The sequence below is a fragment of the Erythrolamprus reginae genome, chromosome 1, assembly GCF_031021105.1.
Source record: "Erythrolamprus reginae isolate rEryReg1 chromosome 1, rEryReg1.hap1, whole genome shotgun sequence".
NCBI lineage: Eukaryota > Metazoa > Chordata > Lepidosauria > Squamata > Dipsadidae > Erythrolamprus > Erythrolamprus reginae.
The window spans coordinates 241,989,196-242,016,756 of NC_091950.1; the positions used below are offsets into that span (position 1 = coordinate 241,989,196).

Genomic DNA, 27,561 nt, shown 5'->3' on the forward strand with positions numbered 1-27,561 from the left:
TGAAAATTAGCTGGATCAGGTAAAAGATAGAAGAGAAAAACCTTCCAAAAAAAATTCCCCAATGGGTTTCTATAAAATGGACTAGGGCAGCAAGCCCCTCCCACTTCCTTCCTAATCATTTGATCAAAGGCTATTTTAAGGAGTTGGAAAACATTCCAAAAACTCTGCTCTATATCCTTTCTTTTACTTATTTGGTTGCGAGAAGGTTGGGAAGTGAACTGTGATTGGGAACATTAAATTAAAAACATCAAAAGGACTTCTTTCAATACTTCTTTGTTTTTGCCTGCTGAAAATTAATATAGACATAACACATTACCTTAAAATAACAGTCATGACCTTCAGAAAATTATGTTTTAGATTAAAAGCAAAAGCAAAGAAGATCTGAACTCCTTGGAGATGAAGCACTAATATATTAACGGGACTCTGCTAAATAATGAACATCATTTCAGACTTGTAACAGTAGGGAAAGGAAATTAATGTTATTTCAGCGCATGTTCTCTCTTTTTACCTTTTAATGTCAAATTGCTTTTGAAAGAAAGATATAGGAACAAAGCTGTGCAATTATGAAAATGGCAAAATACTCTTTTGAAAACTTGCTATCTCTTCCTGCAACCACCAACTCCTCAAAATTCTTGAGGATAATTTTACTTATGCTTTAAGATACTTTCTAAACTCAGAGTGTCCATTATTTTTATTTTTAGCACTCAGAATCATTTGCTACAATACTCTTTAGATATGCATTGTAAAAACCCATAAGTTGTTAAAGATATTCATGAACTGAGATGGCCATGTTAACAAGGTCAGCCAATGAATAGACATATCAACTAAATCAGCCTATGATTGCTAAACACATCTGAGTCTGTGCAGAGAATCAAAAGAAAAAATTGAAGCTTAAGGCTGGGTGTGGCTCAGTCCATTCTATACTCTCCAGTCCTCTGTAATCTCAGCCCACTCTGTGTTTGCCAGATCTGCTGAAATGAAACTAACTCTCCTGCTTGTGTTTACTTGAAGAAATAATCTACTTGTGGTATTGTATATATATTATTATGTTTATAAAGAAGTTAATGAATCCGGCTGAACCAATTATCTGTGTGCTGATGGTTTTGATTTTTATGCAACAAACTCTAATATAAATGAAACCAAAATTTAATAATGAAATCCATGCTTTGCCATTCACATGCTTCTGTTAAAAAGATGGGGTTCATCTGCTTTTTTTTTTTAAAAAAGAATATGACACATACATAGCTTATTTTTCTCTTATTGGATATTCTTGTAACATCAAGACTATAAAATCTTAGAGGATTTATTTATTTATTTATTTTTATTAGATTTGTATGCCGCCCCGCCCCTCTTAATATAAAATAAACTGAAATACTGTGTATCATTTTAAAATAAAATCTCCAGGAAGCACTACCTGAAAGCAAGGATTTTATATCCCTGCCCCCACAATATAGTATGTACTCAAGAGTAATTTCCCCTCCAGCTCCTCCAACAGTTAACAACACAAAGGAAATTTATGTGTTACATTTGTGAAGCAAAGACACTCACGAGAGAATAGCATTTATTGCTGACACATGACGAAATGATAAAAATCAAATCAACATCCTAATAAAACTTTCAATTAGTGGTTATTTTTACTAGAATTCTTGAACATTTTTAACAAAAATGAAAAATGTACATGCAAAATAGAAACCAATGGTTCATAATTAACTTCAACTATCAAGGTTACAAAAGACATCAGAAACATATTGTGTTGATAGCTTCAATGCAACATGAACAGCTATCACATTTCGACTAACAATAAAAGGTACATTGGTCCAACTTTACAATGCACAAAGCATGTCAACCTGACCATTGTTTTAAATGTAACTTTAAAAAGTAGACATCAATTTCTCTTAATATTATGGGGAAATTACAGCACAATAAAACCTCTGTCATTACTAGTAGATTCTCTGCTGCAGAAGGACAATAAATAAAGTACTGATATGAAATGCTTGCAGAATATCTTCTCTATGGAATCAAGATGATGAAACCAAGATGATTTCACCTAGAGGGTCGTTGGTTTATGGAATTCACTTCCAGAAGAGGTTGTGACAGCTATCAGCCTTGATAGCTTCAAGGCAGGATTAGACAGATTCATGGATGCCAAGTGTACCAGTGGTTATTGAAACGGATGTCCATGTGCCACCTCTTTGTTGGTTGAGGCAGGCAGGATTCCCTTGAGTACCATTTGTTAGGGGTCAAGGGAAAGGGAGGGTTTTGCCTTCTCTTTCTGCTCAAGATCCACATGTGGGCCACTGTGTGACACAATGGTGGACTCGATGGGCTTTGCCCTGATTCAGCATGGCTCTTCTTCTGTTCTTAATTTTATGGAATTTGTAAAATAATATCAGGAGTCTGAAGCCTCTTTTTGTTAGCAATCAAAAACCGAAGTACAGTACTTATTGTTAATTTGGATGCCAACTATAATGAATCTTGGTGATCAAAGTTTTATAATCTTAGCAAACCCAGCTGAACAATGCCCAATTGTTTCAATTTAACAATTCAACTGATAACCTTCATGCGACAATTTCTACAACAGCTAACAAGATCATAAAGCAATTGCCCCAAATTCTCTGATCCAAAAGGCAAGGAAAAATGGTCATCTGTGACAAAGAAAATCAAATCAAATCAAATCATAAAAATAAACTTTTGGTTCTATATTTTGTAAGTATTATACTGTAGATAAAGCAGTGAAGGGTTCGTCTTCCCACACTACCTATGTGCTGCATACACATTGCGATGTTGTGTGTCCCCTCGCACAATTTTGCTTCCGCGCATGTACAGAGGGACAATTTTCCTTCTGTACATGCTCAGAGAGGAAATAATCACCAAAAATTAGGAAAAAAATATGGCACCAAACACGGACCGGCAGAGACAGCACCTAAATTGCACAATTGGTGGGCCACTATGAGAGTGGATCACCGGACTGCACCTGTAGGAACCCACTTCGGTGGTAAAGCATTTATTTTGTACATCAGGCTGAATTTAACAGAAACACTTTAACTTACACTGAAATTAATTTAAGAGGAACTTTGGCCAAATCAAGGACAAAAATAAATTGTGAAGGGCTAATTACAAGCCAGTAATAGAATTCAGAGCAAATGGAAATTCAATTATCTTTAAGTACTGAGAAAAGAAATGCTAAGTGTATTGCCAGCAAAGATTTCTCTAATTTCCAGAAATTTAATTTGGGGGGGGGGGGGGGGATCGAGATTTTAGTTTGACATAAATACTAATACAAATTTTAGTTTGACATGATACTAAAACAAAAAAAGCAGGGGGAGATGACAAATGTCTTTAGCAGATAATCTAGTTTAAAATTTCAACACTTTTAAAAAAGATAAATCGAAAAACGTAAATCATTAAAAGAAAGATAACATATGCCTGATATAGTACATATTTTGGGAAGAGAGTATGACTTAATGCTCCTTTGGCCTACACCTAACGAGCAAGATAGCCATATAAATTTTTAACCAGAACATTTTTATAATTTTTATTGAACTTTTAAAACATTGAAAAAACAGAGGGGAGAGGGGCGGCATACAAATCTAAATAATAAATAAATAAATAAATATATATATATACACACACACACACACACATATTCATATTTTTCAGTCCTGTGATATCGGTCTAAGATCTTTATACATAGCGTATTTTTCAGAGTATGAGATGCACCCTTTTACTCCCAAAATGGAGGTCAAAAACTGGATGCGTCTTATATTCCAGATGTAGCCCCATCCAGCCGCCAGCCCCCACCCTTCAGAGGTTTTTGGCCTCCACACATTACAGTTTTGGGTGGTTAATAGAGGAGGAAAGTAATTTTGGGCTGCAGCACCGGTTGGAACCACCCACCGCCTGAAAAAGGATACTCTTTTTTTGCCTCCTCATGCCTCAGAATAGGGATGAGGGGTTGACTCTGGCCAACGCCGGAGGCCAAAAACGCTTTCCTTCCTGATTCCCAAAATGGGGCGTGCAGCTAGAGCCACCTGCCGCCCGAAATGCAATACTATGTTTTGGTCTCTGCATGCTCCAATTTTGAATCAGGGACATTAAAAAACCCTCTATTAATCTCACCTGCTCTCCGTCCCTAACCTCAGCAGATAGAAAAATGCACCCCATCTGTTTTTAAACAGGCATTTGCGATGCTATGATGCATTTCCAATGCTATGTTTTGTTCTCTGCATGCTCTGTTTTTGGAATCGGGGAAAGAAACATCCATGACTCTCCTGCTCACCTTTCTGGGGTGTATTTTTCTATCTGCCAAGGTTAGGGACGGAGAGCAGGAGAGTTATAGATGTTTTTTTCTGTCCCTGATTCCAAAAACAAAGCGTGCAGAGACCAAAGCATTGCAAAACATGCATCATTTTGCCTGTTTATAAATGCCTCACTCCAAAGGTTTCAATGCAGATCCAAGAAAGGTGAGGCAATAAACATCTATGACTCTCCTGCTCACCTCTGCATCTGGGGTGCGTTTTTCTATCTGCCGAGCTTAGGGACGCAAAGCAGGAGAGTCATAGACAATGTTCCCTCTAATTTTTTTTCGGGGTGGGCGGAAAAGTATAGTGTCTGAGCGGCAGTCCCCTTGGGACTGGGCGGCATAGAAAAACAAACAAACAAACAAATAAAATAAATCCCTTCTTTTTTATTAAAAGAAATTAATAATAAAACAAAACCAAACTCTATTACTATTAAAATTAAAATAACCAGCAAATCCAAAAACATAACTATTAATAAAAACAGGTGAGGGCTGGGTTTTTTTTTCTCTGTTATTATTTAAGTGCTTTTACCATATGCTTTCAATCAAGAGTCACTTCTCTCTCTCTGTTTCTCTCTCTTTCCTGTCATTCTCTGCCTCAATCATTTTCTCATTTCTCTTTTTTTCTTCCCTTTATTCTATCATTTCTCTCTCTCTCTTCCTTACACTCCTCTCTCTTTCTTACTCTCTCTCTCTCTCTTTTTCTTCCTATCTTCTCTCTCTCCTTCTCTCTCTCTCCCTTCCTTTCTTTCCTTCTCTCTTCCTTCCACTTTTTTCTCTTTCTCTCTCTCTTTTCCTTCCTTCCCCTCTTCCCCTCCCTCTCTTTCTCCCTCTCTCCCTTTATATTTATCTCTTCCTTCCTTCCTCTCTTCCTCCCCCCCCCCAGGAAAGAGGTGCAGGAAAGCAGCATGTTTAAAAGGAGCGCTGCTTTCCCGGAAAGCCGGCTTTCCTGGCCGGTTCAGGGCTTTCCCGCGGCTCCCCCCCAAAAACACAACGGAGGATGACAGGCAGGGCGAAGCGGGGTGGAGCAACAGGAGGCTCAAGCAGGCAGCCTCCACGCTTTTCTTTTGGCGAAAGAGGGGGAGAGGGGGGCGGAGCGGGCGGGGGGCAGCGCCTTCTACTGCCGGCGCCTCCCCGCCCCCGCCGGCTGGCAGGGGGATGGGGACTGCACGCCCTTGGAAAAGGATGCACGGGGGGGTATTTTGGGGCTTACGGGGAATGCTGGTCATAGATGTTTCTTTCTGTCTCCAATTCCAAAACAGAGTGTGCAGAGACCAAAACATAGCAGAGGGTTTCCCCCCCCTCCTTTCTTGGATCTGCATTGAAACTTTTGGAATGGGGTGTTTTTAAACAGGCGAAATGATGCACATGCAAATGTTGGTCAGTGCGTGTTTGTAAATGGAGTAACCGACAATCTGGTCTCTGAACGCTCTGTTTTTAGAATGGGTAGGAAAGTGATTGATCCAAGTGCACAAAGCCTGAAATAGTAATCAAGATATTGAAATAACCACCAAAATCGAGAGTGGATCCTTTGGTGCCAAGTGCCTCGTCTGTTCCCATATAAAATCAATTCCCACCCCACCCATTCTAGTTAAATGCCCAGAATTGTTTTTTCTTTTCTTTGCAGGAATATAAAAGCATATATAAAATAACAAAGCTACACATTTTACTTTATTGATTAGCCCTTGGGCCATATCAAACTGCAGAGTTCCAGACACAAATTATTACTAAAGTCTGATAAAAACAAATTAAAATGGAATTGGATAAAATACAATTTAAAATGAAATTGAAATAAAATACAGTTTAAAATGAAATTAAAATAAAATACAATGATTTAATTATAAAATTATATTTCGGTATCATCCCTACACTCTACCCCAATCAGTCCCACATATCTCAACCGAACCGTTTTGCTTATGTACTGTGTTAAATGTTATTTTCAGATTCTGGCTGAACATAAGGCAAGTTATCTTGATATGGAAAGGTTAATTGGGGTCATTCATTTGGTATATAGGCGAAGATACCTGTCTCTCACCCTCTTACACAGGCAACAATCAAATAGGATGTGAGACAAGTCTTCTAGCTCTGCTGCTCCGCAAATGCAGATATCCATTGTAGAGTATAGAATGGAATCTCTCATATCTGACCATTGTGTCAAGCTGTTCAAATCTCGCTCACATAAATATCTCCCTAAGATGTTTTGGCAGTTGTAACTTCACATAGCTGTCTTTTTGAAAAGTACATTTGTATTTACTCCGCCACAGAACAACTAATAAAAGAAAATAATCATATATAATCAAAAATAAAATAAAATAAATGAAATAATATAAAATAATAAAATAAAGTAAAATAAAATAAAATGCCAATAAGTTCAAGCTAGCTTGGCTAGTTGAAAGATACCGAATTCTGTAGCTTCACACTATCTATTGCAGGTTGTCTATTCATGCTCTGGAAGTTGATCAACTAGCCTGATCTTAGGTATGTGGGCCGTTTCTGCAGCAAAGACACCTATATTTAAATTAAGCAAACACAAGAAAGATTTGCAACAGTTTCTATTTATGTTGCAGCTGATTTTAAGTACAAAACCTCTTTTATGTGCATTTCGCTGTGAAATACAGGAATATATGTGTTTTTCTGTACTAGATGATCAATGTGAGGGATGTGGTATAGAGAATGTTCTCAGTCAATAAATATAATGGGTCACAGAAGGCATCTATTAGAAGCATTTTAATGGGATTGTTGTGAAGATATAACGGCTGGTATTGTACACTTTGCAAGGAAGTCTGGCATAGAAAATAAATAAACACACAATATTTCCAATAACCTAGGTGAGTACACTTTGGGTGGGATTTTTTTCCAAAGCAATTAAATTCCAATTTCCTTTTCTTTCTTTTGGAGGGAAGCAACTGAACAATTTGATATTGCATTTACCCAATAACAAAATATACTTCTGACATCTTTATTGATGTGCTGAGCTCACGTAGTGCCCTGGTGTGTGTGTGAAGAATATGAATTGTATGCAGCAGCATCTTTGGTTGCTGTGCAACCATAACATATTTAACCATACAAGGGGGGAGTGAGAAGCTCTGAAAGAGTTAGGTTATATTTGCAAAAATATAACAAAGGATTGTTTGTGAGGCACTCTGACATGTGTTTGAGATGAGAAGCTATTGGTGCGGAGCGGAGCCTCCGGGAGTGCAGGAGAGGAGTTGATCCTGCTTGGCCAGCGGTAAGACCAGGAAGCCGTGCAGTTCTGCACACGCAGCAGCAATCTGCGATGGACACATTGTCCCTCAATTCCCCCCTCTCTCTTTACCACTTGTCTCTCTGCCTCCGTACTGCATGCTGGGAATTCTCGCAAAGGGCTCCCGGAGGCTCCGCTCCGCACCCAGCAGCAAAGCATTGCATTCCAGGTGGCTGCACGGGGCCTCTAGGCAGCAAGGACAATTTAGGCGTGCCGCTGAGTTAGCCAGTCCTGGCGGAGACAGTGGTGGTGGCAACTGCTGAGGCGGCTCCGGCAGCTTCCCTTTGAGAACCAGCAGCACTGGGAATGTCACGCCCATGCCCCAGGCCCCTGCCACTGTCTCCGCCGGGACTGGCTAACTCTGCAGTGTGCCTGCCTTGTCCCTGCCACCCGGGTGCAGAGCGGAGCCTCCGGTAGCCCTTTGCAAGGATTCCCCACATGCAGGTATGGAGGCACAGAGACGAGAGGTAAAGAGAGAGGGGGGAAGTGAGGGACAATTTGTGGGGGAGAGAGAGAGTTTTATTGTTCTTACTTTGCGGATTTTCACTTATCGCAGGTGGTCCTGGAATATAACACCCGTGATAAACGAGGGATCACTGTATAAAGCCCTTCATGGCACCAGACCAGATTATCTCAGGGACCGCCTTCTGCTGCACGAATCCCAGCAACCAGTTAGGTCCCACAAAGTGGGTCTTCTCCGGGTCCCGTCAACTAAACAATGTCGTCTGGTGGGATCCAGGGGAAGAGCCTTCTCTGTGGCGGCCCCGGCCCTCTGGAACCAACTCCCCCCAGAGATTAGAATTGCCCCCACCCTCCTTGCCCTTCTTAAAACTCACCTTTGCCACCAGGCATGGGGGAACTGAGATATTCTTTTCTCCTAGGCCTTTACAATTTTATGCATGGAATTTTTTTTTTTAAATGTTTGGTTTTTTAGTTGTTTTAGTATTGGATTGTTACATGCTGTTTTTATTATTGTTGTTAGCCGTCCCGAGTCTGCGGAGAGGGGCGGCATACAAATCAAATCAAATGAAATCAAATGAAATAAAAAAATAAATAAATAAATAAGTAAATAAGTAAATTAAATAAATTAAATAAATTAAATATAAATTGAAATAATAAATACAATCATATAGGGCACAGAGAAATTGGACACGCATACAGGAAACAGGAAACGAAATCTTAAATGTACATAAACTTGGGGATGATACTTGTAGTTTCCCATAATTTTTAGCTACTAAAAGAAGTTTCTTTTTCCAAATAGTTCCTAATTATGCTTTGCTAAAGAACAAACTCAAATGTAATGTGTATGTATTTCCCACAACTTTAATGGAGGGAAATTACTGAAAGTTAAACTGGTTTATGCCACAGTTATATCATCAAACACTTATTCTTCTTTGTATATATTTTAATAAAAAGTTTTAAAACAAAGCTAAAAATGATACGAATTAATATAAAGAGGGTAAAAAAGAATGAGAAAGTAAAAGTGCAAACAAAAAGAAAAAAATGGACTTCCTGCCTTCCTCACAACAGTTGTTAAGTACAATGATAATATAAATGGAATTCATTATATGCATATCAGAATAATGCATTCAAAATTAAATTATTTGAATGTTATTCTTTTAATAATGCACTTAACATAATTCCTTTTAAGAAGCCATTGCCAAAGATAGAGAAGGAATATAATAAATATAATAAATAAAGCCGCCCCGAGTTTGCGGAGAGGGGCGGCATATAAATCCAATAAACCTAAACCTAAACCTAAATTGAATTCTATTGTTACCATATATTCCTTTGTTGATATAAAATATAAAATTAATGTTATTAGAGCTAACTATTTTTCTCTTCATAAGTATCAAAATCTTTATTACTTTTCACGATCACTGTCCATAACATTATTATTACAATTATAAGGCCCCCTAACAGAATTTTTGTTATAGTTTGCTGCACCCTGTTCCTCTATCCATAAACATTAACTGTATTGGAGAAAATCCAAATAAAGCACACCATGACCTAACGTAACTGCATGTAACAGCAGAGTAGTTTCTCTACAAAAAGATTCTGCTTAGGATTAGCAAGGCCAAAAAGACTGGAATGTAATTGGAGAGTACATGCTGAATCCCTTGTCAAGGAAACATCAGATCCCTTGACTTGGATTTTAAAATAAACACAGTCTACTTTTAGTGAAAACAAAGGAACAGGCAAATATACAATAAACAATGCTTGGCTTGGAAGACCATACATAACTGTAACTTTGTTGCTTTTATCCTTACAATTTATATTGACTGGTTCCTAATATAATTTGATTGCTTATTTGTGACCGGACTATCATTAAGTGTTGTACCTTATGATTCTTGTACCTTATGGTTTCTTTTATGTACACTGAGAGCATAAACACCAAGTCAGATTCCTTATGTGTCCAATAACACTTGGCCACTAATATTCTATTCTAATTCCAATTCCAATTCCAATTCTATTCTATGAGAAGGAACCGGATCAGATCTATAGGAGCATTTGCTCAATAACGATGACAAAGCATTATGCTGAGGTGCAGTTGGTGCAGTTTTATTGGCAAATTAGTTAAGAGTGCAAAGACATGCTCAAAAAATGGACATCACTGATGACAAACTCTATAACCTTTAGATGCTATCCCCTCTGGCAACAGAATTTTATTCCAACAAGGAAACTGGCAGTAATAAATTTCCTAGTCTTGAACTCTCTAGAGCAGTGCTTCCCAATCTTGGCAACTTGAAGATGTCTGGACTTTAACTCCCAGAATATCCCAGCTAGCATATGTGGCAAGAGGCGGGTGTCTATCCTGCCAAACAATGTCCGTATGCAGCTAATTTATGAGCATTCAGGTGATTGCTTTCATTGTGCAATATGTGATCCATGCTGGTAATTTTTCAGTATGCCTCTGTGTCGATGTTCCCATCTGGGTTCTGCTACTGGCTTCCTCCTCCATTGTATATCCAAAACACCATCAACTGACCAACCGCGGTTCTCATTTTCCCCTCATAAACACCAAATACAAAATCAATAAATGTCTTGACAAGGCTCATGGCTATACTATTCTATCTTCAGGTAGTTGAACACATGAAGTACTAAAAGGGAATTTCTGGTAATAAAAGCTACAGATAAATGATAGTCCTCACAAAAGAGAGAGGGGAATCTTTACAGACTTCTCCCTCAGGTCTTGCAGCTGAAAATAGATAGGAATATGGGCGTAGAAAGAACAGAGAGTGTAAAGGTGTAAAGAGATAGTGAAGGAATGTTAAAAGCCATTTACAGATAAAACAAACAGTAAATAATATCCCAGCCTTGAGAAAGAAGTCAGTATGAGGAAGAGATTGAAAATTGCCCTGCCTTGATTCTGGCAGGCTTTCAAGATTCTGTTAGTATAGTCTACAAAATAAAGTGGAGTTCCAGTAGTCCTTGCAGCAGTCTCATTCCTGCCCTTGTCTACCTCAAAGAGCATACAATAATCCTGAAGACCTCAAAACTCAGATCAGATACTACCTGCAGCCAAAACAGTACTTGTTCACTTTCAAGGGAGTTTGCCACAGATGTTTGGAGAAGTTCAGGATCAATTTCTAACTTCACAAGTTCTCCATGATGACTTAGCCTGCAGCAAAGAGCTATAAAATGGTAAAAATGTCCTATTTCAGCAACTAATCCCAAACACCAAATCATTTCTTTCCAATGATGCTGTGTAGATAGGTAGTAGCCATGATTGATCAACTATTCGGTAATTTTACCATTGTATAAATCCTGTGCAATCAGGACTTGTATTATATAAAACACATCAAATCAGCCAAATACTTATTTTAGACCTCACCATCACATGGGTTCAAGATGAAGGCACACTAGAGGACTACAGATACTAGAAAGTGAAAAGGGGCATGCAAAAATTGTCTCTGGGAAAAATCCATCCAACCTTGCTGGAGGAACAAATTTGAAAATATCAAAAACAAAGCAAGCACTGAAATACTACTAGATAAGATAGGACTTAACTATAGTTATCACATCCGTGGGCATAAGTCTGGTTATTGCTACTTTCTGTAAAGGTATTTGTGCAGAGTGTTTTTAAATACCTATTGTCATAGTAATAACTAAACTAATAACTAATAACTAAAAGGCGTTTAAAAACATATATACCCAGCACAACTAACAGAATTTACATATTCTGTTAATTCATAGATTGTTTAACCGTATTTTACTGAATGCATCACAATGGGCTAAATGCTACAAATAAACTCGCTTACTTTGCTTCTGTACAGTGTTTAGATTTCTATATTTTTATTTTTAGATATTTCCCATTTAAAAGAAAAACATTATACTTAGCCAAAGTAATCTAATTATGCAACCATTAATGCCAACTTTTGTATTTAATACAGAATTACCCAAAGGAATATCTAAATATATTGCATCAGTCTGAAGTAAACTGATGTTTTAAAATATCACAGCAGACAATATTTATTGGCAGACAGTAAGTCTAATTAACATGCATCCTATCAGCCAAATTAGAGTTATTGCTGCTGAATTCCCTTTTCATTTTGTCATGCAATTACATAAGAATGTTCAGTTTATAAAATTTGGATAAATATGATGCATGATATAAAACCAAATTCAAAAGTAATGTCTACAATTGGAGGGCGAATCACAGAAATATGCTAGATGAGGGCCAATAATCTGAATCATTAAATAGATTCAAATTAATGAATCATCAGCTTGTTCTGAATAAAATTATGCTCCCAGGTTTTGGCAGTCTCCCTTGATATACTAAAACTAATTGACAATAATATCTTAATAGGCTTGAGTAGTATAGAGTGACTAAATCCAGTTTTAGCTACCTGATTAGCTGTTGCTTTTCCTAAACAGGGATAAATGTATTTAAATCACAACAGGTGGACTGCAATGCTGTATAAGTAAGGGAGCCTGAAGATAACCAGAAACAGTAGTTGATGGATTATGAAGTCAGGATGATGGAATCAAGAGACACTGATCCTGAAACTACTAGTTTGCCTACCGACTCCTGGGTTTAAATCAAGATGCTGCTACTACTACCGTAAAAAGCTGCAAAATATGATATAGAATTCAAGGATGAAGAAAAACATTTGTCTTAGCATCAAGTTATGATGCTGGATAAGAGAGTGGTGGGCTGCTGCCGGAACGCTTAATTGCGCGCAGCTCCGCAGCTCTGGAACGCGAGTGCAGGATCGAGCGCAATTACGCTTCCTGCACTTGTGCAGGTAGCAAAATTGCACACAGGGATGCATTTGCGGGCATGTTTTGGTGAGGGTTTTTTTAAATTTCCCACATGCAGAGAAGAAAAAAACTCAGCAAAATGCACCCACACAGATGTCTCTGCATGCAATTTTGCTACCTGCACAAGTGCAAGAAGCATAATTGCACTCTATCCCACACTCGTGTTCCAGAGCAGCAGAGCTGCACACAATTAGGCATTCCAGCAGCAGCCCACATCTGGGAGAAGACCTGCTGCAGGTCCTATCCATTGGAGTAACTCGTACCATGCTGACTTAGAATAAGATCATGCAGCAAAAATATCTTCCAATCATGGAATTCCTTAGGACCACAATACTCCTTTAGTTGATGCCTATTGTTGGATAAGTACTTTTTGATGCTATTTTGTACTGGAAGTATAACTGCTGTACTGGAATGCTTTTTCTTAAGCTCCTGTGTGTTATTCATTTGGGTTCTTAATGGTATGCACACAAAATGAATAGTAATAAAAATTAATACCCATTCATTTATACTTTTAATTTTATTATAGCTACCCAGATCAAAGGATATTAATAAACCACACACCTTTCTATTACATATACAGTAGTCCCTCACCTATCGCTGGTGTTATGTTCCAGACCTGGCCGCGATAGGTGAAATCCGCGATGTGGAATTTATCGACTGATAGTACTTATTTAAGTATTTATATAGTAATTGTTTGGTAAGTTTTTATTGTTTTAAGTGTTTATAAACCCTTCCCACACAGTATTTATTTTAGATACAGTATTTAAATACAGTATTTACAATTTTAGATATATATTTTTTTTGAAAAACCTGCCGATCAAGTTCGGTGGGCTGTTTAAATCTGCCGATCGACTTCCTCAGAAACCCGCGATGAAGTGAAGCCGCAGTAGGTGAAGCGCGGTATAGCGAGGGACTACTGTACTAATACCAATTGGAGGAGTATTCTTGCAGGAAAGAAAATCTTTATAGGAAGGTTGCTCAAAAATTATAAGTGCCCAGTGTAATATATGTCCTATTCAATGAACTAAGAGCTTTCAGTATTATTATATAGGCCTTGTGGAGCATAATGTCCCGGACAGCACAGGCAACCGCTGCAGTGGTGTGAGCCGAGGCTCATGGCCACAATCTACCCAGCCCTCTGATGACAGATGAGAATCTGTGGAAAAAACTCACGAGCTGAAGGTGTAGAAAACATTGACACAGAAAACCGATAGAAATGAAGATGACCCAAGACGCGTCCATCCAGTCTGAGGACTGAGTTGTAATTGGGGATTCCAGCCAAGGTGGAGCTCCCAAATTCAAATGAACAGACTCAATCCTCAGCTGATTGGAAGAGATCAACCCATCCTGGTTGCTAGTTCCATCCACTGTAGAGAAAAGTGAGATACTTCATCTCAAAGTACCAGACATGAAATAATGGCTTCAAATTACAGGAAGACAGATTAGAATTGAAGTGTTATTGAAAAATTCATAATAATATCATCTAACAACAGAACCAATAGTACAGACAAATGTTTCTTTCTCTGCATAGATGAAACCAAAGAGAGGGTTTAATTAACATTCCTATGTTTCTATGCAATGGCTTAAATTGCCTCTCGTACTCCTGTAATCATCATCCATTCTCTGTTGCAGTCAGAAAAAAGAGATGTAACATGTCTTTGAGCAATTAATTAGAAAACAATAGTATTGAAGTTAAGTGCAAATTTTGTTACAGGGTATCTTGTAATGTAAAATTGCTAAGAGAAGCAAAGAACTACCAAACATGAAAGATAAATATACTGTTCATACCGTATCTTTGGGTGTATAAGACACACACTTTTACTCTCAAAAGAGGGTGTGTCTTATATTCTGAATATAGCCCCACCCACCCGACAGCCCCCAACCTTCGGAGATTTTCGGCCGCCACACATTGCATTATATTCCAGTCAACAGGGATCGCTTCCACTCGCGGCCAGGGGAAGATAGGGACTTGGTTGGCAAAGAGGGAACTGCGCAGGAGGCATAAGGCCTGTTGCTGGGGAAGAAAGCATTTTCATCACATTTGAGGTGGCAGACAGTTCTGGCCAGCGCTGCCATCCCAAAACGCTTTCCTCCTTGATTCCAAAAATGGGACATGCAGCCAGAGCTGCCTGCCAGTCAAAATGCAATGCTCTGTTTTGGTCTCCACATGCTCCGTTTCTCGAATCAGGGAGGGGATTAGGGCACTTCTGCCTGAAAACACTTTTCTCCCCATTCCAAAAACAGAGCATGCAGAGGTCAAAACAGACCATTGAGTTTTGGGCGGAAGGCAGCACTGGCTGCACGCCCCATTTTTTGAATCAGAGAGAAAAGTGGTTTGGGGCTGCAGCACAGGCTGGAATCACCCACTGTCTGAAATGTGATGTTCTTCTTTTGCCTCCTCAAGCCCCTTTTTTGGAATGGGGGGCAGTGAGTGGCTCCAGCCGGCACTGAGGCCAGAAAACTCATTCCAAAAACAGGGCTTGAAAAGGAAAAAGAAGAGCATTGTGTTTCAGGCAGTGGGTGATTCTGGCCAGTACTGCAGCCCAAAACCACTTTTCTCCCGATTCCAAAAATGGGCTGTGCAGCCAGTGCTGCCTGAAACACAAAGCTCTGTTTTGATCTCTGCACACTCCATTTTTGAAATGGGGAGAATAGTGTTTTCAGGCAGAAGTGCTATGATCTCCTCCCCAATTCCAAAAACAGAGCGTGCGGAGACCAAAACAGAGCATTGCATTTCAGGTGGCAGGCAGCTCTGAGAGCTCACTGATAAAGAAACTGTGTCTCAAGGGGAACAGAATTGTCATACTTAGTATGGAAGTAAGTTCTCATGCTGCTTCTTCTTGCTGGGAAATCCTTGTAAGGTCCAGCAGTCAGAATGTATAAACTATTTAGCAGTGACAAAGTCACATTTCCTGGGATGCACCACAAAGAGGTTAGTCTACATTAAATTATACATAATCCCCTTTTGGCTTGATCTTCCAAGGAAAATCTGGACAATGCTTAACTAGAACCAAACTTTTTAATTGTATTCGACCCTCATACTGCGTGTTTGTAAAATAATTCACTGCTTTGGTGTTTTACATTTTGATACATGTTTTATATCTTGTTTCGGTGAATTTTATGCACTATGCTGCATTTTGCTATGCCATACCAAAAAACAAACAAACAAACCCCATGGATAGCCTTGGTTTGTTGACAAATATGAAATGAGGAAACCAAATTCCTCACACCAAATCTTTTTTTTTGACATTCTCTTTTTGTCCACCAGAAATCCCTGAGCAAAAATTGCAATATTTTTAAAATTCCCACATTCTTTGTTTTGCTCCCCACCAAATTAAGGTGCATTCTATACTCCAGTATGTTTTATACACCAAAAAATATGGCAAGTGGTTAACAATATATAATCTATTATACTAGTGTTCCTCTCTAAATCTAAAATCAGAGAGATGTTTGACTTAGGGTAAGTTCAAAATCAAAGCACTGTGTTTAATGATACATTAATGTCGCAGAAATGGATAGCAATGTAAGGTTTTCTTAGGTGTGGCCTTACTACATTGTCTGTGGTTCTGTCAGATTACATAAAGGTTATCTTGGAAAAACCTGTCAATCTGAAAGCCATCATGTGGAGTTAGAGGCTTTGGCTTGCCACAGTAGCAAAGTATTAGGGGAATTGGGAGGGGTAGTTGAATGAGAGGGAAGTTACTAACCACAACAAATTCCTTTCTTAGAGTCCAAGGTCATTTTTTAAATCTATCTATCTATCTATCTATCTATCTATCTATCTATCTATCTATCTATCTATCTATCTATCTATCTATCTATTAGATTTCTATGCCGCCCTTCTCGAGGTGACTCAAGGACTCTTTTGTTCTGTATCAACTGAAGAAAAGAGGTCGGTGGAATCCCTGCACTCGGATTGGTCCTCGTGATGAACTTGTGGGTGTGGGGATGTGGGATGAACCTTAACCTGGATGGCGTACTGGAAGGAAGTTAGTATTGGAATGGCAATAGCGTTTTCTACACCAATGTGGTTCTGATAATAAATCGAACCTTATCTGAGAGAATTGGGCTGGAATCTGATTGATTTCTCAGATGCTATTTGGGGAGTTGGCACAACCATTCTAAATGGACTACAGCCTTATGCAACATTCAGTCATAAATACATAGAGCTGTGCCTAAGTCAATTCTGTAGAGGTGCCATTTCAAGAGAAGTATGATCAGTCACTGCAACAAAGCTCTCAAAACACTTCAGAGTAAAATATTTCTCCTGAAATGGCATCTTAAATTTTAATGCAATATATTATAAATAAATTCGAGTGAGTTGTCTTGGGATTTCCTCCAAGATAAATATGAACAGAATTGAAGCCTCAATGTTATCATATAAATACCATTTTTGACTTTTGTGGAGCAAGCTGTTAAAAAAAATTGACTATAGTTTTAAAAGTCAAAATAGTTACCATATTTTTCTGTGTATAAGACACACCCTTTTCCTCCCTAAAAGAGGCTGAAAATGGGGGGGGGGGGGGTTCTCTTTGAATGTGGCTTTTTTTCAAATATTTTTTCAGCCCTAACTAGATGCTAACGATTTTCCTTGCTCTTACCTTGCAGGCTCTTTCATTGTTGCTCTCTGCGAATAATGTTTTCCAATGCTAAATCTTTGCAAGCTTTTTTTATTGCTATACTTTAGGGTAGGCAAAGTTGACTCTTCTATGACATGTGGACTTAGAATTCCTGAGAATTCTCAGAATTCCTGAGCTAGCATGATTGTCTCAGGAATTCCGTGAGTTGAGGTCCATAAGTCATAGAAGAGCCAACTTTGCCTATTCTTGCTATACTTGCTCCCAATGTTTCTTTCCAGCCCTAACCAGGTGCAAACAATGTTCCCAGGACTTACTGGCTTGCAAGCTCTTTCATTGTTACTCTCTCCGAATAAGGTTTTTTTGAGCCCTAACCTGGGGATAAAATAATGTGCTGAAGCTGACCAGACTAAGGATGCTAGCCAGATGAATATGGTAGGCAGATTTTTCTCAAGAACTGTATGATTGCTTCATGATTTTTTTTATGGGCAAGAAGAAACTGAGTCAAAAAGGATCTGAAAAAGATGCAGGTTTCTGAAATAAGACACAAGATACAGTTCCTAAATGAACTAAGAGAAAACTGTGTTATAAGGATAATGATCATAATCACCTGGATCTCTCTGTATTAGATGCACTGAAAGACTGAATTTATGCATATATATTTATACTTGACAATAAAACATTTAAGCATGGTTAGGTAATAAACTGAGTTTCAAGTAGCAAAGTAAAAGGTGGTATCCACACTATAGGTGAACAGGAAAGGGATGAAAGTGTGATGATGTTATATAAATCTGTGATATGATCATATTTCCTACCGGTATATTGTATTCCTATAATCATGGGTTTCTCAAACTGCTACCCCAGTTATAAAGAGTTTGAAACAGAAGAAAAGAATCACTTTTCATTTTATTGGATTGCATATGAGTCTCAACTTAACTGGCTGAGGGGGTTTTTTTTGTTACCGTACTATCTTAAGGTGCAAACCGATCCAAAAAATATACCACAGCTTAATCCAAAGCCTCCAAATGTTTTGGCCAACAAGCTCATTTGAATTTTTGAGACCTTGTCAAAGGAAATGGCTGGCATGTTAGGCATGGCTGATCTCAAACACTCATTTAGCAATGGGTGAAGATGTTCCTCATCATTACTTCTAGTTTCCCAGAATGTTGTCTACTATCTCTGCCTACTTTTAGCTGTTTTCTTGACATCTGGACACAGTTCCAAAAAAGCATTTAATTTCAGTTTTTCATTTATTTTGCAAGAATGCTTTTATATAGAAGAGGAGGCATTATTATAAATAAACGTGATATTGAAGGTTGCTGTTGGCTATGCAGCTTGCTGCCATCACTTGTAAGAAATATATGGATAAATCAGCTTACCTGTTGGTTTAAAAAGCCAGTATGTTATGCAAGATCATACCTCTCCTTGGCCCAGTTTACAGCAAATAGACAAAACTGTGTTCTGGGGATAAATGCAATACTTCCCTTTCTTGATATATAATATTGAGGCATTTTTTTCTCAGAACCAATGAATGTTCTAATTAAATAGATCTGCATTTCCTTTTCCACTTATATGGGTGTCCAGAGGTAAGGGAAGCTATTATCCAAAACTAAGCTTCCTCATTACTGGGTTTATCTTCTGGTCATTCAGAAAATGTACACTGTACAATTTAATGACTCATTCTATCATCCAACACTAATGGTTTTAGGGAGATACTAAAACTAACTTGTGCAATAGCCATCAGGAAGAAATAAATTTAGGAAAATATAATTAGAATGCTTACTTTGAAAAAGTTAATGGAATATAGAATATCTCTCATTCTTAATGTTCACACTTATTTCCTAAAAGATCAGGAAGAGAGTTTCTACAAAACTGTAAACAAACATTAAATACAGGTAGTCCTTGACTTACGACCATAGTTGAGCCCAAAATTTCCATTGCTATGTGAACAATTTGTTAAGTGAGTTTTGCCTCATTTTTGTGACTCTTCTTGCCACATTTATTAAGTGAATCACTGCAGTTGTCAAAGTAGTAACACTGTTGTTAAGTGAATCTGGCTGCCCCATTGACCTTGTTTGTAAGTAGGTCACAAAAGGGGATCATATGACCCCCAAGACATTCAACCATCACAGGTATGAACCAGCTGTCAAGCATTCAAATATAAATCACATGCCCATGGGGATGGTGCAATGGTCCTAAATGTGAAAAATAATCATGTCACTTTTTCCCCCAATGTTGTTGTAACTTCAAACGGGCTAAAGTCTACCTCTATAGAATAACAACTAAGTATACAAAACACACTGATTTTCCCAGCATGCTACTTTTAGTGATTCACTATAGAAATTTTTTAATTTTAGAATAGGTAAGAAGCTTGTTTAAATATTATTATTATTATTATTATTATTATTATTATTATTATTATTATTATTATTTTTATTATGATTTATTAGATTTGTATGCCGCCCCTCTCCGAAGACTCTGAAGGTTGGATTCATGTAAGCTTAATTAGAATACAGGTGCTTTTAATCTTTGATATTATCTTTCTAGTACACTTTGGAACTGTTGACTATTCTTATTCAACCTGATTAGGATAACTACAATTCATTACTACCAGCATATCAAGGGTGTCTTTATAGGCTAGGGCATGGGTCCCCAAACTTGGCAACTTGAAGACTTGTGGACTTCAACTCCCAGAATTCTCCAGCCAGCTATGCTGGCTGGAGAATTTTGGGAGTTGAAGTCCACAAGTCTTCAAGTTGCCAAGTTTGAAGACCTCTGGGCTAGGGCATGGGATAGAAAGTTGGGGCAAGCAATTCTAACCCTGCTCCCCCAATTTATATGGAGGTGAAAGAATGTCCTTTTACACTCCTAACTTTTACAGCAGCCTTTCTGCAGCTAGCTCTTCTATTTTACCATTCTCAATTGTACTCTTAACATCTCTGGATGATCCCAGGTTGAGAAAAATAGCCACATGTTATTTGCCTAGAAAAGTAGCCCAGTGTTCACTGGTAAAGGATAACTAGATTTCGAGACCAGACCTGAGTGATAAGGATTAGCAAAAATGTGAACTTTGAATTGTGAACTTCACAATATGGATGCATGCATCTATGCAGAGTTAACTGGGATGTTAAAATACATCTATGAAGATACAAAAAATTACTTTTTGGAAATAAGAGATGAAAATAAAATAGAAATGAAGCTGGATCATAAAGAACACTTAAAATTTACAGTGGTGGAAAATGAGAAGGAATACAATAAAGAACAAGGAGACTACAAAGATGAAAAAGGGACTGAAAATAAAAAAAACGGACTGATGATTACACTGAGATTTAAAGTGATAAGAAAAGAGTAAGAGGGCAGCATTGTTATCAGAAGAAGCAATTAAAAAATAAAGGGGGTAATAGGGAGAAGAGACTAGGAGAAATTAAGAGTAGACCTACACAAATAATATAATATACTCAATAGGAAGAAAGGGAATTTGAAAAAAAAGAAGTTATTGGCAAACAGAAAAAGAAAAAGTTAAGAGAAGGTGTTCGAAGGGAAAAGCCTATAAGAAGTGGAATTTTTGAAAGGCCAAAACAAAATGGATGAAAAGGAGAAGATCAATAGAAAGGAAGAGGGATTAGATGATTGTGTGTAATTAAGTAGGGTATAAAGTTCTTATTTAAGGTTGATGGTTGAATGTTATAATTTTTTAAATAATTATTTTACATTTAATTGTGTCAACACTATTGTGGATAAATGTGTATCAGCATAATTATCTTAAAAGTTTTTTTTTATAAGTTAATAATTCTATATTAGATTGGTACATGATGGGTTTGAATTAAATTTTGCTGATGAAAGGGGAAAAGAATAAAGAAAAGAAGGGAAATAAATTAGACTATAGTAGGTGAATTGTTGGAAGGTTATAAAATTTGAATAATTACTATTTTTCTTTATAAGATCTGTTTTTATATAAGATTTGTATAACTCATAAATTTGATTTAATGTTGAAAAGGATTTAGATAATTACTGAAATTGTTAAAATGTTACAAGATCTGTATAATTATCATTAGTTCTTCATATAAGATTATATAATTTATAAATTATATTTTTTTGTTGTAGATATTTTAAATACGTAATTAGGAATTCTTTTTTTCTTTATTATTGTACATTGGGAAGTTGGTAATATTATTAACCAATGGATGGAAGTATAGTGATAAAATCAGAATTTGTGTAAATATGGAGAATCAATTAAAATAAAAAATTGAATAACAAAGTTAAAAAGGAGAATGAGAAATACAGTCTAAAATTAAGAGGTACAAAAGACAATGAATATGCTTGAAGATAAGCCATAGCGATTAAGTTGGAAGAAAATGGAAAATTAAAGGTGGTAGACCCAGGCAAACAAAAATAGGAGGCAGCATTAGAATAACAGTAGATAGAAGAATATAGATATAGATATGGATAAAGGGAAAGATATAAGTTTAAGAGCAGCACCAATGCTGGAATGAAGTCACGGTTTGGAATTGCTCGTCTGTAAACTATAAACCGGATTATGATTAGAAGTACTCAGGGAAGGACAAGTGGTAGTAAGGAGAAGTAGAAAGGAAGGGGAGAGAGGGAGGAGGGAAGTAGGAAAGGGAGAGAGGGAGAAAGAAGGTAGAGAGAAGACAGGGAGATTGTGGCAAGGCAGTAGAATGAAATATAGAAGGAAAAACAGGCAGGAGTCCAAATTTAGTATACTTGTTTATGGCATTTTGGACAGAAATAGATCATTATGTATGTTTTGCTATTATGTTATATGTATGGACGTTTATGTAAAGTTGGTGAAAAAATAAAAAATCCCCCCCCCCCCTCCCAAAAAGGATTAGCAAAAATTTCCATATATTGTTTTATGCCCAGATCATGCTTATACTGTATATGGTGGTATGGCACATTTTGCTTTAGTTACAGTTTGTCAAACAAAAATGGCGGGGATGTAAAACACTAAGTCATAAAGCACCATATAAAGTTGCATGCCTCACTTCACACAACATACAATATGGCTTAGGTATAACCTTGGAACCAAATCAAAATCATTCCCCCTTTAAGAAAGAATTTGTTCTCAGGGAAAAAAATGCATTAAGTATGCTCGAATGCCCTACTCTTTCTTTCTCAGTTATTTTTGTCTTCAAGTTACTATGATCCATAATGCTACAGATATATTTAAACTATGTAAAGGAAAAGTAAATTTATTTTTCTTTGGTAATAGAGGCAAGTCCTATTTTACTATAGAATGCGATCACCATAGAGTAGTTATACATCCATGTCATCAGAAATGTTTAAATGTTTACATTCCAGCCTATAAAATAAAACACAAAGCCAGAATCAAACACTGTTACTGAGATACTAATATTAGTTTACCAAAGGCTGATTCCCAAGTATTTTATTTGCAATAATTAATGATAAAATTAACAACTGAGAAACCATCCTCAGGTTAACTTGAAGTTCTTAGGTGAGGGAGGGGGAGAGAAAGGGAGGGGTGGAAAGTTATAGATGGCTTACTAATGAACTATCAGCCTTGGTGATCAACTGAAAAATTATTGATAGGCAGAACTGAGAGCCTGAATAATAAATCAATAAAACCAGATAATTTTGGATTTAGATATCTCAAAGGATAGTAGAACCAATGTTTCTTACAATTTTTATAGTTCCCTTTTTTAGTCCTCTCCTACATATGGAATTAACGTTCAATATGTCCTTCATAAGAGACAATTTATTTTGTCCCAAACTGGGATCTTACCTGTTACGACAAGAACTGGTGGATATATAAACCTTTCATATAAATGTTGTATGATATATAACTCTTGTATTTTTTTATTAATTAATTAAATGTTTATGTTTAGACATGGAGGTAGAATCTATTTCCCATGTGCTAATATAATGTTTCATCACCAATGGCGATGAAACAATATTTATAATTGTTAACACGTATAATTGGCATAGTGATTAGAAGGTCATTATCCTTCTTTTAGATGACCATTCTTCAGAAATTGCTAAATTTCTATCAATAGCTATAACTGTTAGTAGCCATCTGATTCTTCTCTCATGCTAGTAATCTGGGCAATTAAAAAAAAGCATCATCTACTATATTATCGTGTTGTCGGTTTCATACAGGAAGCTATCTATTATGGCACATAATCAATCAATCAGTTAATCAATCAATCAATTAACTGCTGGTTACTTTCTCATATTTGGTTTTGGACAGTAAATAATCTTTGATGTATGTGGAACATGTCCTATCGCAAAAACAGGAAACTTACCAAGTAGCAATTATCTGGGTAGATAAAAAATGTTCTTTTGGTGAGCTGGGAAGCTTCTTTCTGCAAAAGATTATTACAGTGTCATTTAAGCAAATTTCACATATTGAGTGAAATATGACTAACTCAGACAAGGGTTAATTAAATGTTTCTTTGATAATGTGTAAATAGTCCTTGTTTAGTGACTTTTTATGAAATTATGAAAAATTCTTTATGACTTGAATTGTGAAATCCTTGTTGCAGAGTTTGGTTGTTTGCTTGATTATAATTGCTAGTGATTATGAGATTTACTCCCTGTTTATACATTAGCTTACCTTGCTATTGTTGGTAGGGATGTGGGTTTCTCTTTGGTAGTTCCTTGATTTCTGTCCATTGGCGAGGAACAGTGAAGGAAACTACTCAAAGGTAACTGCATGTGTCTGTCTTGGTTCTTGGAGTCTGAGACCAATCTCACCGAACTAAAGCAACTATTTGCATCACTATAGGTAAAATCTAAGAATTGCTAGGGATGATCCTTTTTAACTCCCTTTCTCCTGGCCAAACTTTCTTTGCTGTCTCTTTGCTCTCTGGAATGCAGAGCCTTCCTTTTGAGAATCCAGATTAATCTGTCATAAAATTAAGATTTTAAAATGACAGCCATCTATGTTAATAGTAAGAGAAATAGAAATAATAATGAACTACTATTGTCCCAATCCAAGACTGGATCTGTATCCAGCATTGTTTAAACCTAATATGAACACACTAAGGTGCGAGGTTGCATGAATAGCTTCATTCTGTTCAGAGAAAAGCCACAGGGAGATTCTCCCTTAAAGTCCACGTAACACTTCTTCACATACTTTTTACACTCTTTACATTTTAAATATTCCTTTATGTGAAGCAAAAACAAAAAAGCTTTTCAGTTTGCAAAGCAATCAAATAAATGATTGGCACATAAACTGTGAAAAAGAAATGTATACTGAAACCACAAGAGGGAAATATTGCTATAATGGATAATGTGGCTAATAAAAAAGCATTTAATCAAAGTCACTCCATTTCTCTGGAGAAAATAGATGTGTATCTAAAGAAACAATATTTACTGAAGATTGTAGAGGAATAGAAATATATTATGAATGGACCTGTAACAGTATAATTTGTGAAGCTATAAAAAGATTAAAATCAGCTATGCCTGGGGCAGCTACTGTATTTTTTAGAGTATACAGTGTTCCCTCAATTTTCGTGGGTTCGAACTTTGCGAATAGCCTATACCACGGTTTTTCAAAAAATATTATTTAAAAAATACTTCGCGGGTTTTTCCTATACCACAGTTTTTCCCACCCAATGATGTCATATGTCATCGCCAAACTAATAATTTTTGCAAATAAATAACAAAACAAATTATTATTGTTAATAAAAAATTATGTTTATAAATATCAGGATCACTAAGTGTCTTATTCAATGGTGAGTACCAGTAATAATGGTGATTAAATGGTTGTTAAGGGAATGGGAAATGGTAATTTAGGGGTTTAAAGTGTTAAAGGATGGCTTGTGATACTGTCCATAGCCAAAAATGGTGTATTTACTTCCGCATCTCTACTTCGCGGAAATTCAACTTTCGTGGGTGGTCTCAGAACCCATCCCCCGCAGAAATCGAGGGAACACTGTAATACCCCTTGGAGTATAAGGAGAACCTAGATTTTAGAGGTGGAAAACAAGGAAAAAAGTATTCTGAACCAAATGTTGTAGTAATATATTATTTAATAAAATGCCAGTGTATCAGAATACTTTTTACAACCATGTACACTTTTTACAAACTTCAAACTTGACAGCTTTAAGACTTGTGGACTTCAGCTCCCAGAATTCTTCCTCCAGTCATGCTAGATGGGGTAATTAGAAGGCAAAGACACCCGTTTTTGTGAAAAACAGGCCATTTTTCTGCCCATTTTTTTTGCACAAATGGTGTGGGCATAGTGTCTGGGAAGCCTGCAGGGACCTCCTGGGTGCTGGGGGATGGTAAAAATTCCTCCCTTCTTGTGAAACACAGGCCATTTTTCACCCATTTCTTCACAAAAATGTGTCATTTTTGCCTTCTCCCAGTCCCCAGGAGCTCTCTGCAGGCTTCAAAGACTCTTTGCCCACACAATTTTTGCCAAAAATGGTGAAAAATGGCCCACTTTTTGCAAAAACGGGCATTTTTGCCATCCGCCAGCACCCAGGAGCTCTCTAAAGGTTTCCCAGACCACCCCATTTTTGCAAACAATGGGCCTATTTTCAAAAAATGGGAAACAGGCAGCACTTCAGGACAGCAAAAATGGCTATATTCGGTGTATAAAATGCACCAACGTTTTCACCCTCTTTTGTGGGGGGAGGTGCATGTTATACTCCAAAAAACACGGTAAGTTCCAAGGTTCATATTATAAACGTTTTGAGGATAAACATTTCCAACCTAAAAAGATGGGGGGGTTAATAGCTTTTGCAGTTGACCAGGTGTTGGTTCTGGAAGATTTTTTAAAGGAAATTGAAACACATATAAAACTAAAAGACTTTCGTATATTAGTAAGTCTTAAAACTTATAAACAGAACATGAAAATGGTAACTATGAAAATAGAAAATCAAATAGAAATAATTAATAAAATGGGTTTTCAAATTGAGAAGATTGTTAAATATTTTGGGTGTTTTATAGGGAGGAAAGATGCCATAAAGCTGGAAAGAGGCCAATGTAGCATTAGTATCTAAAGAAGGACGAGATCTGACTTTAACAAGAAACTGTAGGTTGATATCATTATTCAATACTGTAATGGCTACAATGATTCTAGACTGAAAATAATTTTGCAAGAATTTATTCATGAGGATCAATGTGGCTTTTTATCTAAAAGGCATTTAAAGGTCAATGTTAGAAATGTGTTGGACATTTTGGAATACTTGGAGGAACATAATGAAAAACAAGACACACTGATTTTCTTAGACACAGAGAAGGCTTTTCAGAATTTGAACAGGTCTTTTTGCTCCAAGTTTTGTAAGATATGAATTTGGAGACAGAATTTTATAGAAGATACTTCATAGAAAGTCCAAATAGTTGTTAATGGAGATCTAATAAAGCCTCGTGTGATACAAAAGGGAACCAGAAAGGGATGCCCACAGTCTCCTCTCTTGTTTATTTTTGTCCTTGAAATATTGAAAAAAAAATGTAGCCGAAAATAAGAGGGTTGTGGGAGTAAAGATTAAAAAAGAATGTATAATAAGTCAAGGGCTTATGTATAATAAGTCAAAGTCAAGGTGTTGGTTTTGGAAGACCTTTCGAAGGGAATTGAAGCACATATAAAACTAAAATACTTTCATATATTAGGAAGTCTTAAAACTTATAAACAGAACATGAAAATGATAACTATGAAGATAGAGAATCAAATAGAAATAATTAATAAAATTGGTTTTCAAATTGAGAAGACTTAAATATTTTCGGTGTTTACCATGACAAATATGAATTGTATGTTTCTTATTTATAGTTATCTAAAAGATAGGCAGTTTATGGTATTGAACATTGTTAAGATTGACCTTGAATAAAACTGCAAACAAATTATGAACAGGTAAGTGCAAAAATATATACACTTTTATTGAATTTTGAAACAGAAGAAGAACAATTGAAAGAATATACGATTCAGTGGGCTTAAAATGTTGGTTATGTGCAGATAGAATAATGGGAAAATAAGGAGATGAAAAAGTGGTGGAATAAGAATTTTATTTGTTTTATTTTATTTATACGCCGCTCATTCCAAAACAGACTCAGAGCAGCTAACAAGTGACACAAATACAACAATAGTAAAATACATCAAGCTATAGAATAAAATCAGTAATATAATAAAACAATAATATCTTTTAAAAACCATACATACACTATAATCAATCTAATTCCAGGCCGGC

At 36.8% G+C, this 27,561-nt stretch overlaps 1 protein-coding gene across 6 annotated transcripts in view; it reads right to left on the reverse strand.

The window, feature by feature from the left end:
- Positions 1-27,561, reverse strand: part of PLCB4 (phospholipase C beta 4) — a 188,031-nt gene that overhangs the window by 86,178 nt on the left and 74,292 nt on the right. For 5 of the 6 annotated variants that reach the window (XM_070732666.1, XM_070732661.1, XM_070732663.1 and 2 more), the window contains one exon: positions 23,671-23,730. The exons of the other annotated variant lie outside the window; for it this stretch is intronic. The gene's annotated coding sequence lies outside the window, so the exon portion shown is untranslated. The remainder of the gene's footprint in view (positions 1-23,670; positions 23,731-27,561) is intronic. 6 annotated transcript variants of the gene reach the window in all.